The sequence below is a fragment of the Nerophis ophidion genome, linkage group LG05 (assembly GCF_033978795.1).
Source record: "Nerophis ophidion isolate RoL-2023_Sa linkage group LG05, RoL_Noph_v1.0, whole genome shotgun sequence".
Lineage (NCBI taxonomy): Eukaryota > Metazoa > Chordata > Actinopteri > Syngnathiformes > Syngnathidae > Nerophis > Nerophis ophidion.
The window spans coordinates 75,594,118-75,611,548 of record NC_084615.1 but is presented as its reverse complement, the minus strand read 5'-3'; the positions used below and the strand labels follow the sequence as shown (position 1 = coordinate 75,611,548).

Below are 17,431 nucleotides of genomic sequence, written 5' to 3'. Positions count from 1 at the left end.
ACATACATCTTGAATAACTCCTTTTAAGTGGTTAATTACAAACGCCCTGCAAGGCATTAAGCTGCAAGAGTCTTCTGCTATCAAGTGAGTTCACCGAGAGTTAAGACAGAAAACATGAATATGTATAAAATAGGAAATATAAAAAAAATAAGCACAGAGCGACGTGACGATCTGCTGCGGCGGGACGAATTACGGCTCCTCTTTAACGTTTCGGGTTTAACACTTTGAAGCATTCAGCGCATCTGAAGTGTGAAGTGAAGTCAATTATATTTATATAGCCCTTTTCTCTGGCGACTCAGAGTTAAAGCACCAATGATTGTCACACACATACCGGGTGTGGCGAAATTCTCCCTTGCTGGGTTATCAAGGCTGACTGGAGCAGTGAGCATCTAGCGGTGGCCCCGCCTGGGAATAATTTTTTGGTGATTTAACCCCCAATTCCAACACTTGATGCTGAGTGACAAGCAGGGAGATAATGGGTCCTATTTTTATAGTCTTTATAATAGTAATCGATTACATTTTATAACGCACTTTTCTATTACTATCAATCAATCAATCAATGTTTATTTATATAGCCCCAAATCACAAATGTCTCAAAGGACTGCACAAATCATTACGACTACAACATCCTCGGAAGAACCCACAAAAGGGCAAGGAAAACTCACACCCAGTGGGCAGGGAGAATTCACATCCAGTGGGACGCCAGTGACAATGCTGACTATGAGAAACCTTGGAGAGGACCTCAGATGTGGGCAACCCCCCCACCCCCCTCTAGGGGACCGAAAGCAATGGATGTCGAGCGGGTCTAACATGATACTGTGAAAGTTCAATCCATAGTGGCTCCAAGACAGCAGCGAGAGTCCCGTCCACAGGAAACCATCTCAAGCGGATCAGCAGCGTAGAGATGTCCCCAACCGATACAGGCGAGCGGTCCATCCTGGGTCCCGACGAGCGGTCCATCCTGGGTCTCGACTCTGGACAGCTAGTACTTCATCCATGGTCATCGGACCGGACCCCCTCCACAAGGGAGGGGGGGACATAGGAGAAAGAAAAGAAGCGGCAGATCAACTGGTCCAAAAAGGAGGTCTATTTAAAGGCTAGAGTATACAGATGAGTTTTAAGGTGAGACTTAAATTATTAGATATTTAAAGCATCACAGAGAAGTGAGAACCCATCATTCATTCACACCTGGTGGTGGTAAGCTACATTTGTAGCCACAGCTGCCATTGTGAGCGGCACTGGTGGCAAGGGTGAAGTGTCCTGCCCAAGGACACAACGGCAGCGATTTGGATGTCAAAAGGCGCAGGAGAGAACCTGCAACCCTCAGGTTCCTGGCACAGCCGCTCTACCCACTACGCCATACCGCCCCCTTTGGTATGACTCGGCCGGGGTTTGAACACACAACCTACCATTCTCAGGGCAGACACTCTAACCACTAGGCCAGTGGTGAAGTGAATTATATTTATATGCGCTTTTCTCTAGCACGGTGGACCAGGGGTTAGTGCCTGAGTTGTCCTGGGTTCAATCCTGGGCTCGGGATATTTCTGTGTGGAGTTTGCACGGGTTCCCTCCGGGTACTCCGGCATCCACCCACCGCCATAAACATGCACCTGGGGATAGGTTGGTTGGCAACACTAAAATTGGCCCTAGTGTTACAGCTCAGACCCCTGCCAATGGCGCTGTCTGTGCTCTCCAGTGAGCCCACCCCAGGACACGCCCACGGGCGCGTACATCCCATGCGCGTCCCCGCCCTGCAGCATCCACCAGCTGTAATCATTCACCGGCAATCAGCACACCTGCTTGTAAAGAAGGAGCTGCCTTCTTAAGCCTGGACAACATGCCATCACTCGCTAGAGTATAGTTTTCTGTCACGTACAACCAGCGCTCCCATGTTTGACGTTGCTGTGTGTCGTCATTCCTCGTCCTCGTAACCCTGCTTGTCGGATGGTCCCCTGGATCTCGACCTCACGCTTTTAAACGTTCTTCTTGACGCCTCTCGCTCGCCCTGGATCATCTGCCTGCCCCACAGACTTCCGTGTTCTTTCGCTCTCACCAACATTTATGGTAAAACCCTCCAGTTAAATACTACACATAGTCTTACACCATACACACTCTTGGATCTAGTTCACACTCCATTTCCTTAGTTTATATTTATATTGTTTGCCCACATAAGGGCAAGGAAAACTCACCCCCAGTGGGACGTCGGTGACAATGATGACTATGAGAACCTTGGGGAGGAGGAAAGCAATGGATGTCGAGCGGGTCTAACATGATACTGTGAAAGTTCAATCCATAATGGATCCAACACAGTCGCGAGAGTCCAGTCCAAAGCGGATCCAACACAGCAGCGAGAGTCCCGTTCACAAAGAAACCCGGGCCGCGGGAAAAATTAAGCGTTGACCGGTCCGCGGACACAAAAAGGTTGGTGACCAATGATCTATAGAGCTACCAACCCTCTAGTGTCTGTTGCTGTCACCTTCCTCAGTTAACCATACCACCTAGTGTGTGAATGTTGTCTGTCTATTTGCGACTTTTCCAGGCTAAGATAGGCTCCAGTAACCCCCAGCGGTAGAAAATGGATGGATTGATGGATGGATGGATAGCGCTTTTCTCTGGTGACTCAAAGCGCTTTTACATAGTGAAACCCAATATCTAAGTTACATTTAAACCAGTGTGGGTGGCACTGGGAGCAGGTGGGTAAAGTGTCGTGCCCAAGGACACAACGGCAGTGACTAGGATGGCGGAAGCGGGGATCAAACCTGGAACCCTCAAGCCCAGGGGTGGGCATTACGTCGATCGCGATCGACTGGTCGATCTCGGAGGGTGTGTCAGTCGATCTCAAGCCAGGCATTAAAAAATAGACATAAAAATGAGCAATCATCAATCATACCAAGACTTCACTTTCGTCAGTTGTTTGACATTCTCGGCACCCGAGGATCTTGTGAGATGACGCTGGCTGCTGCGAGCTCATATTTAAGAAAAAAATCACTAACAGGGCGGACGCAGAGAAACACATTTTATTTCTAGAGACTCCGTACCTACTGTCAAAACTCTAAAGACCGACTGCACAGTTCCTGTCTTCACCATAAAAGACCTGTTTCATCCTGCCTGTGCTAACAAAATAAGAGTCTCAGAAAGCTAGCGTGCACAAGCTAGCAAGCTACGGAGTTTGATGCCAATGTATTTCTCCCCCGCCCTCAGCGACCGCTTTCTCACTTGCTTGCCCACCCGCACACTCACTGACGTCACTCACCTGCTGCCAGACATTAAAGGGCCACACACATATGCTACTCTCATAACAAAGTGTTTAAAAACGAGTATGCAAGTTGGACAAATGAGATGCCAAATCCAACCACTTTCATGTGGTATTGGACAGAAAGGAGGACTTTTTTTTCCTCCATTTGAAAATGCGGACGTTATCAGCACCACTGTCTAATTCCAATCAATGCAAGTCATCAGAATCAGGTAATACACCAACTTATATTCTTGTCTTCATGAAAGAAAGGAATCTGTGTGTTAAACATGCTTGTATTATCATTAAACACCATTAACTTGTTAACAAAAATGTCTCTTTCATAAATAAATAAATATACATTATAAATAGGAATGAGGTAGATCTCCTCGACTTGGTCAATTGAAAAGTAGCTCACCTGCAGAAAAAGTGTGAGCGCCCCTGCTCAAGCCACTCTACAAACCGAGCTATACCGCCATCTCTATGGCGAGATCTGATGCAAACCCCCCACTCCCCCCATGGCACTTCGGAGCTATCTGCTCCTGACAGCATCCCCTCCTCAGAGCTGGTCCTTGGAGTTGGAATAAAGGGGGAGGGGCCTAAGCGATGGAAAAGGGAAAACAGCTAAAGATAAACAATCACCTTTTGACATTTACTTTCCCGAGCCTTTGGCTGTGCAAGACTCATTGAAGTCCAAGTCTATGAAACGATGTGTTGTTTGTTTTTCGATGAATGAACCCGGCGTGCCCGCAGGATAGCACGCGTCCATCCGAAGTACATTTCCGATGCATCACTTGAGATGCATCGGAAATGTAACATCCCTGTAGCACTGCTGAGTGTCCTGATTATGGAAGGGAATGAGGGCGCCACACTGTGTGTGTTTGACCAGTGAACTGGAGACGAGATGCTCGGTTCCCTGCAGCAGAGACGGGGGGGGCGGCGAGTTACGGAAAAGGAAAATGAGATTGGAGGCACGGGAACGGGCAAGGAGATGACTTATCTCTGTGTCGTTACCTCCCGCTGATTCAGATTTGGAAAAGCGACGTCATCCCCGCACATGCTTGTCTGAGTCACTTGCCGTTATTGAGATTCAAGGTGACACTCGGGGAATCATCGGATTAGACTAAACACCGTGTGATTTCTTCAGAGCTGGGAGGACAGTTTCAGCCATTGTGTGTGTGTCCCCCACCCCCCCACACCCCCTCACCCACTCACTATGCCACGCTTATTCATTTTTTATTTAATCACCATGAGGGATGAGCTTTAATGCAAAAGCAGCTGAGCACTCTCCCCGGACTGTGCACACCGCTGCAATTTTTTTTTTTTTTTTGCCTGACTGATGCAGTGGGCTGATAGTATGGGGGAGTGTCGGAGGGGGCACTCGGGTGGATGGAGAGATAGCGACACACTCGAAGAGGATGCATGCTGCAGGGCAGGAGCAGATGGCTGAAGCACACAAGACATGCAACACAAGGAGAGGTCAAATAGAGCGCCGGAGATAAAGGTGAGGAGAATGAGATGACGAAGGGTTCAGATTTTGTGGATACACAAATACCAACACGGCTTCACACCCCCCCCCGGCCCCCCGTTTGGCTTCAGTCATCCGGGAATTTCCATAAATGCCAGAAGCAACGCCAACTCAGCACATCTTACTGTAGTTATTTACCAATAAGTGGCACTTCAGTCATATTCTGATCATATTACGCCTGTGCACTTAAGATGTGACTTTAAGACTAACGCTTGGACTTCCTTTTTAATGTCATTCAAATTTGAACTTTACAGTACAGATAAGAACTACCCACTGCGGCAGGGGTCGGGAACCTTTTTGGCTGAGCGAGCCAAATATTTCCAAATGTATTTCCGTGAGAGCCATATCATATTTTTTAACACCGAATACAACTAAACGCGTGCATTTTTAAGTAAGACCAACATTTTTAGAGTATAATAAGTCTCTTATTCTTTTTCATAACATTGTTATTCTGAAGCTAACCGATAATAAATAAAATGTCATGTCTGTTGATCATGTTTTTGTTTGGCCATGTGCTGTTTGTCTTTTGGACTCTTTAAGTTCCTGTTTTTTTTTTCCACTCCCTTGTCTGGTTTCCTTGGTTACTCATTTTGTCCACCTGTCTCTGGTGGACAAAATGCCCACTCACCTGCTTCCCGAGCACTAATAGGAGGCAGTATTTAAGCTTGTCTTTGCCAGTCAGTCGCCCTGGCGTCAATGTGATCTTTTCTTGCTTTGAACAAGATATGAAGTTTGGTCAAACATTTCCACAGAGCGGACATGTAATAAAAAAAAAAAACCTTCTGTATACTGAATCGTATCTTACCTCCCCTACTTGTAATGAGCATTTATTTGCCTTCAAAAGCGCTAACAGGTCGTCTACAATTCACATATCCCGCCCTCTTTCTGCAAGTGTTTGGTTCGAGCTGCAGTGGTGGTCATTTTTCATACTGACAAGGTGTCACGTTTGCCTAATGCGATTGTGATCAACAGCAGGGCTCGTCCTCCTTGAGAATTCCCTAAAGTTACTTTTAATGACGTCTGCCGGATGCCGAGACCCGTGAAGCCCCGGCGCCTGGTGGAGCTTGTTAGTGGATAAGAGTGAGAAAACAAAAGGTTTCTGCACAACACAGCTTCATTGAAAATCAATAACAAGGCTTCCATTAATTGTACGTACTGCTATACTAACAGTGTTTGGGCGTCTATTTATAGCAACCGTGAGCAGTTGTTTTGCCGTATAACACAAAGACTGTTTAGGTGGAGGGGAAAAGAGCATCTTGAGCGCAGGTCCATAGAAAAAGCATCCATTTTGTGAATTATTAATACTTAGTGATTATTTTTATGATCAATTTACAGTTGATTTAATGCTGCTGTTACACAAATGTTAAGTTTAAGCCACAATGGTGAAGTTTTTTTTACATTTTCACAACGGCACATTTAGTTACCTATTTTACCTATTAGTGATTCCCAAAGCCCAAAAAAAGTCTGCGGGCTATACAGCGTTTTCATTTCGGGCTCCAGTACTCTGGAATGCCCTCCCGGCAAAAGTTTGAGATGCCACCTCAGTAGAAGCATTTAAGTCTCACCTTAAAACTCATTTGTATACTCTAGCCTTTAAATGGACTCCCTTTTTAGACCAGTTGATCTGCCGTTTCTTTTCTTTTTCTTCTATGTCCCACTCTCCCTTTTGGAGGGGGTCCGGTCCGATCCGGTGGCCATGTACTGCTTGCCTGTGTATCGGCTGGGGACATATCTGCGCTGCTGATCCGCCTCCGCTTGGGATGGTTTCCTGCTGGCTCCACTGTGAACGGGACTCTCGCTGCTGTGTTGGATCCGCTTTGGACTGGACTCTCGCGACTGTGTTGGATCCATTGTGGATTGAACTCTCACAGTATAATGTTAGACCCGCTCGACATCCATTGCTTTCCTCCTCTCCAAGGTTCTCATAGTCATCATTGTCACCGACGTCCCACTGGGTGTGAGTTTTCCTTGCCCTTATGTGGGCCTACCGAGGATGTCGTAGTGGTTTGTGCAGCCCTTTGAGACACTAGTGATTTAGGGCTATATAAGTAAGATTGATTGATTTTACATGTTCACTGAGCTGTGTGAGAAATTTCAAGTTAAACTGCCTTATAGTGAACGACTTGGTGTGCTATTTTTGAACGCTACAGCGCCTTGTTAGTGGTAACATTTTTGTACTTAATTCATTTCATTGATTTTACTTTCAACAAAGGAACAACTATCTCTATTAAAACACATCAGGGTCCCTATAGTCCAAAATAAAAGTGCTGTAATCTTATTTACTGATTGTAAAACCAGCACAACTTTTCTTGGCAATGGTGTTTTGAGTAGTGTTTTTTTTTAATACGTTTACTTGGACTAAAGGACTAAAAGAAAGTAAAGGAGCAAGTCTGACTTGCTACAGAAGGAAGGGGATTTATATATTGCCTTATTCATTGCATTTTACCAGACACATGAATCGTGACAAATTGGGGCGTGCACTGTTCATTTTAGCTGCCGGATGGCAGTAGAGTGTAGAGTGTTGAGCGATCTACTCCAAAGTTTCTCATTGCATCCCATTGGGTTGAGTTTTTTCTTGCCCTGATGTGGGATCTGAGCCGAGAATGTCTTTGTGGTCTGTGCAGCCCTTTGAGACACTTTTGATTAAGGGCTGTATAAATAAACTTCGATTGATTTGTTTTGGGAGAAATAGTTGCAGCATTCTGTTGTGAAGTGGTCTTTTCTCAGTCCCGTAAAAACCTGGCCGGAGTGAGAGCACACCTGCAAAACCTAATTCACCGTGCTATCGCTTGTGGGATCACGAACCTTTCCGCTACAATAAACTACAATCGGGCGGGGTACACCCTGTATATATATATTTATATATAAATAAGTAAAACAGACCTTAACTATGCCCCCTTGTGGTCCGTGCTGTCTACTCTCCGCATAAACATAACAATGCTCTCACACTATCAACTAGATCCACTCGACGTCCATTGCACCAGTGGCCCAAGGGGCGGGGGTGGGCGGGTTCCCACATCTGCGAACCACTCCAAGGTTTTTCATTGCATCCCATTGGGTTGATTTTTTTTTCTTGCCCTGATGTGGGATCTGAGCCGAGAATGTCTTTGTGGTCCGTGCAGCCCTTTGAGACACTTTTGATTAAGGGCTGTATGAATAAACTTCGATTGATTGATTGATTTGTTTTGGGAGAAATAGTTGCAGGATCCTGTTGTGAACTGGTCTTTTCTCAGTCCCGTAAAAACCTGGCCGGAGTGCGAGCACACCTGCAAAACCTAATTCACCGTGCTATCGCTTGTGGGATCACGAACCTTTCCGCTACAATAAACTACAATCGGGCGGGGTACACCCTGTATATATATATATTTATATATAAATAAGTAAAACAGACCTTAACTATGCCCCCTTGTGGTCCGTGCTGTCTACTCTCCGCATAAACATAACAATGCTCTCACACTATCAACTAGATCCACTCGACGTCCATTGCACCAGTGGCCCAAGGGGCGGGGGTGGGCGGGTTCCCACATCTGCGAACCACTCCAAGGTTTTTCATTGCATCCCATTGGGTTGATTTTTTTTCTTGCCCTGATGTAGGATCTGAGCCGAGAATGTCTTTGTGGTCCGTGCAGCCCTTTGAGACACTTTTGATTAAGGGCTGTATGAATAAACTTCGATTGATTGATTGATTTGTTTTGGGAGAAATAGTTGCAGGATCCTGTTGTGAACTGGTCTTTTCTCAGTCCCGTAAAAACCTGGCCGGAGTGCGAGCACACCTGCAAAACCTAATTCACCGTGCTATCGCTTGTGGGATCACGAACCTTTCTGCTACAATAAGATGGTGACACTGAAAAGGGAGTGCAGTGCTCTATCACAGATCTGTTATTGAAGATCAGCCTCACTCGAAGCTAAACCTAATAAGCAGGGGACAGCTGGGGCAGGGACGAGGAGAAAAAGAAAACAAAAAGCCCACCAGACCCCGTCCCTCGAGAAAGGTTCCGTGTCAAAACTGGCCTAAATTAAGAGGGAGAGTAGAGACAAGTGCTGGCTTCTATTGGCTGTAGATGATAACACAGCAGCTCTTAGTGACAACACTGCTGTCCATCTGTTGATTCACTTTTGTGCATCTCTGGGCGGGGGTTGCTGGAAGCGCTGCACCTTGGGCAATGCCTTTGCAACTGGGCAGACAGAGAGGAAAGGCAATTCGAGACATATCCACCATTGACTGAGGCCCCGTTTACACTAAGCCTGATAAGATTATCCAGGGTAAATCACACCTAACCTTATCTATGCCCACACCGTCATCCACACCACCCTCACCCATTAAGAGGGCAAGGACACCTATGCCAGGCTATTATTCATCGACTACAGCTCTGCTTTTACCACGGTCACTCCACAAAAACTCACTGCTAAACTCCTCACTGTTGGTCCGACACCAACTCTCTGTGACTGGGTCCTGAACTTTCTCACAAACCGGCCCCAGTCAGTCAGGATCGGCAACCAGACATCAGGCACAACAGTTCTAAGCGTAGGGACCCCCCAAGGCTGCGTGCTGAACCCCCTACTGTACACCCTCTTCACACACGACTGTGTGGTCTCCCAGAACAACATCAAGTTTGCAGAAGATACTACGGTCGTCGGACTGATCACCGGGGGAGCTGAGGCAGTGTACAGAAGGGAGGTAGCGGAACTGGTGGCCTGTTGTCAGGATATTAATCTCTCTTTGAACACAGACAAGACCAAGGAGATGATTATTGACCCACGGAGGAAGGCGTGCACAGTACACACCTCTGTACCTAGGTGGGATAAAGGTGGACAGGGTGAAAACCTTTAAATTCCTTGGAACCCGAGGACTTCACTTGGGATCACAACACCTAACAAACAATAAACACCAACTCTCTGTGACTGGGTACTGAACTTTCTCACAAACCGGCCCCAGTCAGTCAGGATCGGCAACCAGACATCAGGCACAACAGTTCTAAGCGTAGGGACCCCCCAAGGCTGCGTGCTGAGCCCCCTACTGTACACCCTCTTCACACACGACTGTGTGGCCTCCCAGAACAACTCCAGTATCATCAAGTTTGCAGAAGCTACTATGGTCGTCGGACTGATCACCGGGGGAGCTGAGGCAGTGTACAGGAGGGAGGTAGCGGAACTGGTGGCCTGTTGTCACAAGATGCGAAAGTCCTGATCGTTTGGTCCGCACAGTTTACCGGCGATGCTAATAAGGCAGCCATGCTATGAGCCACTTCATTAGGTACACCCACGCTATGGCCGGATAGCGTCAATAGCTATCCGCTCAATAGCTTGACTTTCTTCTTCAATTTAGTTTTCGCTATCTGCCTCCATACTCTGACCATCTGTTTCAATACATGCGTAATCTGTTGAATCGCTTAAGCCGCTGAAATCCGAGTCTATGTCTTGCTGTGGTAACCGCCATGTTGTTTGTATTGGCAGCCCTGTATGACGTCACAGGGAAATGGATAGTGGTTTCGAAGATAGCGAAAATAAGGCACTTTAAAGCTTTATTCAGGGATGTTCCGGGACCGGTGAAATTTTGAAAAAAACTTCAAAAAATACAACAAGCCACTGGGAACTGATTTTTATTGTTTTCAACCCTTTTGAAATTGTGATAATGTTCCCCTTTAAGCTGTACATAAAACAAGAATGTGAAAGAATTCCACCTGAAAAGCTTCAGAAATGGGTTTCCTTAGTTCCCAAAGGTTTGAGTGTTGTTAAAAGAAAAGGTGATGAAACACAGTGGTGAACATGCCCTTTCCCAACTACTTTGGCACATGTTGCAGCCATGAAATTCTAAGTTAATTATTTGCAAAAAAAAAAATACAATCAAGTCTATGAGTTTGAACATCAAATATATTGTCTTTGTAGTGCATTCAACTGAATATGGGTTGAATCGGGATCTTCAGCTCTCACTGGATCGGTTTGCAGCCGAGTGTGAAGCGACCGGAATGAGAATCAGCACCTCCAAGTCCGAGTCCATGGTTCTCGCCCGGAAAAGGGTGGAGTGCCATCTCCGGGTTGGGGAGGAGACCCTGCCCCAAGTGGAGGAGTTCAAGTACCTAGGAGTCTTGTTCACGAGTGAGGGAAGAGTGGATCGTGAGATCGACAGGCGGATCGGTGCGGCGTCTTCAGTAATGCGGACGTTGTACCGATCCGTTGTGGTGAAGAAGGAGCTGAGCCGGAAGGCAAAGCTCTCAATTTACCGGTCGATCTACGTTCCCATCCTCACCTATGGTCATGAGCTTTGGGTCATGACCGAAAGGATAAGATCACGGGTACAAGCGGCCGAAATGAGTTTGGGTCTCTCCCTTAGAGATAGGGTGAGAAGCTCTGCCATCCGGGAGGAACTCAAAGTAAAGCCGCTGCTCCTCCACATCGAGAGGAGCCAGATGAGGTGGTTCGGGCATCTGGTCAGGATGCCACCCGAACGCCTCCCTAGGGAGGTGTTTAGGGCACGTCCAACCGGTAGGAGGCCACGGGGAAGACCCAGGACATGTTGGGAAGACTATTTCTCTCGGCTGGGCTGGGAACGCCTCGGGATCCCCCGGGAAGAGCTAGAGGAAGTGGCTGGGGAAAGGGAAGTCTGGGTTTCCCTGCTTAGGCTGTTGCCCCCGCGACCCGACCTCGGATAAGTGGAAGAAGATGGATGGATGGATGTATTCCGTTTTTATTTACATCTAACGCAATTTCCCAACTCATATGGAAACGGGGTTGGTATTATGAAGCTGGCTGTGGTGTGTTCTTTCTGGTGGTCACTTTCTCTCCGAACTCAGTTTGTAAACGATCAATGAGTCCAGATTCAAGAAATACATGGCACACTCAGCTGTGTAAAAATGTGTCCGAGGAGGGGGACCGTAAATGATGGTTTAGTGTGGCTAAAACGGGGCTTAGGCTGAATAATTGTTTGTTGAAGGGGTTGAAATGGCCTTAGTGACAACACTGATGTCCATCTGTTGATTCACCTAAGTGCATCTCTGGGTGGGTGTTGCTATTACCTTGGGCGATGCCTCTGCAACTGGGCAGACCGAGAGGAAAGGGAATTAGGACGAGGCATTGACTACATTTCTCATTCACTGGGTAATTGTGCTAAAGAGCTAATATGTGATCCTGCAGACTCCTCTCCAAAGGAGAACTCTTTTCCTCATAAAACGATTCAGAAAGGAGGTGTTTGTTTGTGTCACTATAGACAGCGATTTTAAACTAGACAAACAAGTCAATGGCGTTTTAAAATCGTGCTTTTATCACCTTCGTCTTTTAGTAAAGGTTAAACCGTTTTTATCTTTTAACCTTTTTGAACAAGTCGTGCATGCTTTTATTTCAAGTGGCCTGGACTACTGCAATGCACTTTTATGCTGGCATTAGCCAAAAAGCTCTCTCACGGTTGCAGTTAGTCCAGAACGCGGCAGCACGACTTTTAACAGTGGCCAGGAAACGCCAGCATATAACCCCAATTCTTCAGAGTTTGCACTAGGCTCCCTGTTCATTTTAGAATTGATTTTAAAAATGTCTTAATGAAATTAAACAATGGATGTCCGCTAACTTTTTGCAACTCAACGCCAAAAAAACGGAAATGCTGATTATCGGTCCTGCTAGACACCGACCTCTATTTAATAACACAACTTTAACATTTGACAACCAAATAATAAAACAAGGTGACTCTGTAAAAAATCTGGGTATTATCTTCGACCCAACTCTCTCCTTTGAGTCACACATTAAAAGCGTTACTAAAACGGCCTTCTTTCATCTCCGTAACATCGCTAAAATTCGCTCCATTTTGTCCACTAAAGACGCCGAGATCATTATCCATGCGTTTGTTACGTCTCGCCTCGACTACTGTAACGTATTATTTTTGGGTCCCCCCATGTCTAGCATTAAAAGATTACAGTTGGTACAAAATGCGGCTGCTAGACTTTTGACAAGAACAAGAAAGTTTGATCACATTACGCCTGTACTGGCTCACCTGCACTGGCTTCCTGTGCACTTAAGATGTGACTTTAAGGTTTTACTACTTACGTATAAAATACTACACGGTCTAGCTCCAGCCTATCTTGCCGATTGTATTGTACCATATGTCCCGGCAAGAAATCTGCGTTCAAAAGACTCCGGCTTATTAGTGATTCCTAGAGCCCAAAAAAAGTCTGCGGGCTATAGAGCGTTTTCCGTTCGGGCTCCAGTACTCTGGAATGCCCTCCCGGTAACAGTTCGCGATGCCACCTCAGTAGAAGCATTTAAGTCTCACCTTAAAACTCATTTGTATACTCTACCCTTTAAATAGACTCCCTTTTTAGACCAGTTGATCTGCCGTTTCTTTTCTTTTTCTTCTATGTCCCACTCTCCATTTTGGAGGGGGTCCGGTCCGATCCGGTGGCCATGTACCGCTCGCCTGTGTATCGGCTGGGGACATCTCTGCGCTGCTGATCCGCCTCCGCTTGGGATGGTTTCCTGCTGGCTCCGCTGTGAACGGGACTCTCGCTGCTGTGTTGGATCCGCTTTGGACTGGACTCTCGCGACTGTGTTTGATCCATTGTGGATTGAACTTTCACAGTATCATGTTAGACCCGCTCGACATCCATTGCTTTCCTCCTCTCCAAGGTTATCATAGTCATTATTGTCACCGATGTCCCACTGGGTGTGAGTTTTCCTTGCCCTTATGTGGGCCTACCGAGGATGTCGTGGTGGTCTGTGCAGCCCTTTGAGACACAAGTGATTTAGGGCTATATAAGTAAACATTGATTGATTGATTGATTGATTGACATGGACTGGCACCTGAATATATCTCGGACCTCATTTAAATTTACATCCCTGCGCGCGCTCTGAGGTCCGAAAGCCAGCTCCAGCTCGTGGTGCCCAAGACCAGACTTAAGACCAGGGGAGACAGGGCCTTCTCTGTGGTCGGCCCTAAGCTCTGGAACACTCTGCCCCTCCATGTTCAAACTGCTCCAACAGTGGAGTGTTTTAAGTCTCGTCTTAAGACCCACTTTTATTCTTTGGCTTTTAACACTACGTGAGTTGTGTGGTCCTCTGTTGTCCTCTGTTGTCCTCTGTGTTTTTTATACACTTTTATTTTTATTTTACGGTTTTAATTGATTTTACCCTTTAAAATAGTTTCTAATCATATTTGTTTTTATATTGTTTTTATTGGTTTTATTTTTATTAATTTTTTGTTTTATTCAGTCATTGGTGGAGCATAATATTGTTTTTAACATGGCTGTGCAGCACTTTGGAAACGTTATTGTTGTTTAAATGTGCTATATAAATAAAGTGGATTGGATTGGATTGATGGCGTCTTGTGTTTGATTGCAAAAAAAAAAAAAGGCGGATAACACAAACTGTTGACACGTTTGTGACGGATTGTCTACAAGTCAGACTCACTAATCTCAGCAATAGGTGAGGGTTCTCGTCGAGGCTGCAGGCTTGAGCGGCGTTTGATGTGCAACTTGAATGGATAACTGGAGCACAATCAAGCAGGTATAATTTGACGCGGCGTAGCCGTCCTTCCCCGCATTTGAGCGTTGCATATTCAAAGTGTTTACAGCTGTTAGGGGTGGTTTATTACCGAGTGGGAGCATTTGATCGTCAATCAGAGAACGTATAAGCCGAAGTCGGTGATAGGGCAAGGAAGCATAACACACCTGAAGCTGGGAATATTCCTCAGCAACTTTAATGGATTCAACTGTAATGTGCATTCGCCATCCAATTGAGGGCATGATAGATGCGGATGTGTCCCAATGCTCACTTCTTTTATGCAGGAAAAACTTAAACCATGTAAGTCAATGAAAGAGAATTCGGACCTCACTCAAGGCATGGATAGTGACTTCTGTGGATTGTTGCAAAAAGAAAAGCAACACTGACAAGTCTGCAGGCAGACTTTTACTGTGGATGAGGAAGATGTCTTACTGGAATTCCAGTGAGGTTTCAGCTGATATGTCCCAGTACCGGAACCATAATGTATTTCAATACTGGCGGTGTAGCTCGGTTGGTAGAGCGGCCGTGTCAGCAACTTGAGGGTTGCAGGTTCGATCCCCGCTTCCGCCATCCTAGTCACTGCCGTTGTGTCCATGGGCAAGACACTTTACCCACCTGCTCCCCAGTGCCACCCACACTGCTTTAAATGTAAAACATAGATATTGGGTTTCATTAGTGAAGTATTAGTGAAGTATATTTATATAGTGCTTTTTTCTAGTGACTCAAAGCGCTTTTACATAGTGAAACCCAATATCTAATTTTTACATTTAAACCAGTGTGGGTGGCACTGGGAGCAGGTGGGTAAAGTGTCTTGCCCAAGGACACAACGGCAGGGACTAGGATGGCGGAAGCGGGGATCGAACCTGCAACCCTCAAGTTGCTGGCACGGCCTTTCTACCAACCGAGCTATACCGCCCCATTATGTCAGGGGTAGGGAACCTATGGCTCTAGAGCCAGATGTGGCTCTTTTGATGACTGCATCTGGCTCTCCAATAAATCTTAACTGACATTGCCTAATAGGATGAGTAAAGAATAATTCCGCTGGTAATCACAGTGTTAAAAATAACGTTGAAATTTTAAAACATTCTCATTTTAATCCAAACAATCCATTTTCTATTGCACCTGTTCAAGATGTCGCATTCATGGTAAGAAGTATTATATTTACTATTGGTTAGCTTTTGAATAACAATGTTCATAAAAATAATAAAGGACTTATTATTTCTGTTGTTCTAGAATGTTGGTCTTGAAAATGCACGCATTTAGTTGAATTCAGTGTTAAAAAATATTATACGGCTCTCACGGAATTTACATTTTGAAATATTTGGCTTTCATGGCTCTCTCAAACAAAAAGGTTCCCGACCCCTGCACTATGTAAAGCGCTTTGAGTCACTAGAGAAAAAGCACTATATAAATATAATTCACTTCACTTCGCTTTTTTTCAAAATACAGGACACCACAAAAAAAATTCCATATTGGCTTCATTTTAACAGCAAATCTTACGATACATTAAACAAAAGTTTCTTATTGCAAATAACTATTTTAGAAGATTAAAAGAAAGATTAAAAAGCATTAAAACTTCGAGGCTTTTGTTATCGCACTCCGAAAACAATTTATTGACATTGTATTAAGTGCTTCATTTTGTATGGTTGCCACTCTTGGTCATGCTTTAAGAAAACTACAATTTTTACAATACAAGCCGCACCTAAAATATTTTCCCCCCCTCAAAACTAAACAGTGCACCTAATAACCCGGTGTGCCTAATGTATGGAATAATTCTGATTTTGCTTAACGACCTCAGAGCAATGTTATTTGGTACATCGTGTAATAATAATAATAATAATAATAGATTGTATTTGTAAAAAGCATTTTACATTGAGTAAACAACCTCAAAGTGCTACAGTGTAATTAAAAGAATAAAAATAAATATAAAAAGATAATAAAAATAATAAATAAATAAAAAACTGGAACAGCTTAACAGCTAGAACTAGTATGCATACATCTAAAAAATTTAATATTTAAAAAAAAAGAAGGGTTTTTAAGCCTTTTTTAAAAGCATTCACAGTCTGTGGTGCACTCAGGTGCTCAGGGATAACATTCCACAGACTGAGAGCGGCAGAGCAGAATGCCCAGTCTCCCATTGTTCGTAGCTTTGTCCTCGGAGGTTGGAGGAGGTTAGCCTGTCCGGAGTGGAGGTGTCGTGTGGAAGATTTGGGGGCGAGCCCTTCTTTGAGGTAGAGGGGGGTATTTCCATGGACGCAATGGCTGGTTAGTAGGGAGACTTTGTATTCAATCCTGAGTGGAACAGGAAGTCAGTGAAGGGATTTGAGAATTGTTGTGAAATGGTCATATTTCCGCACTCTCATCAGCATCCTAGTAATGATAAGTGTAACAAGTAGATGGAAGTTAAATATAAGAGATACATGTAGACTGCAATATGATGGCAATATGAGTCAAGTAAACAACACCATTATTGTATATGTTCCATTGAAATATATAGAACATTACTGATGGTGCTAAAAAAAACCTATCAAAATGTTTTAGTATGACTTTGGTAAGGTTTGAAGCCACAGCGCTTGATGGTGTGTATAAAGACCGCACAATCGCAGCTGTTTGGAAACATTTTCTGGCAAAGCAATTTTTCCTGTAGGAAATAATGTGATTCTAATTGTGTGAAAGATATACAAATATTAAAAAAAAAACATTTTATTGAGAATAATTGTATATTTAACTGTAGAAAACGAGGATAAATGAAGAATGAAATCAAATATAACGTAAAAAGAACATTTATTTTTCACTTTCTGTTCAATGAAGACTTGTAGGCAATAATGGAGGAAGGTACGGTCACCGAGATGTATACGAAAACGAGGGCAAACCTTACACAAGTACACTTATTGGAAACTTTGCAAAATGATATAAAGAAAAGTGGGGAAAAAAAGCTGAGCAGAAAGAAAAAGTTGCTGTTATACTGTATACATTAAACATGATATGTTTGTGTACGTTACCTCGGATACGGTGTGTTAGAGTAAATCAAAGGCAAGTAGGAGTCACATCAAGCTTTAATTGGTTATTATCAGAGGTCCAAATGAGTCCAATCGATACTCCAGCGCCTTAACCTCTAAAGGCTTCAGTGGCCACATGCGTGGACAGCACCTTTTAGTTCCTATTGCCAACATTGTGTACACTACTGA

At 44.7% G+C, this 17,431-nt stretch overlaps 1 protein-coding gene across 4 annotated transcripts in view; it reads left to right on the top strand.

Moving 5' to 3' along the window:
- Positions 1 to 17,431, top strand: part of gria3b (glutamate receptor, ionotropic, AMPA 3b) — a 420,593-nt gene that overhangs the window by 131,522 nt on the left and 271,640 nt on the right. The window lies entirely within an intron of this gene.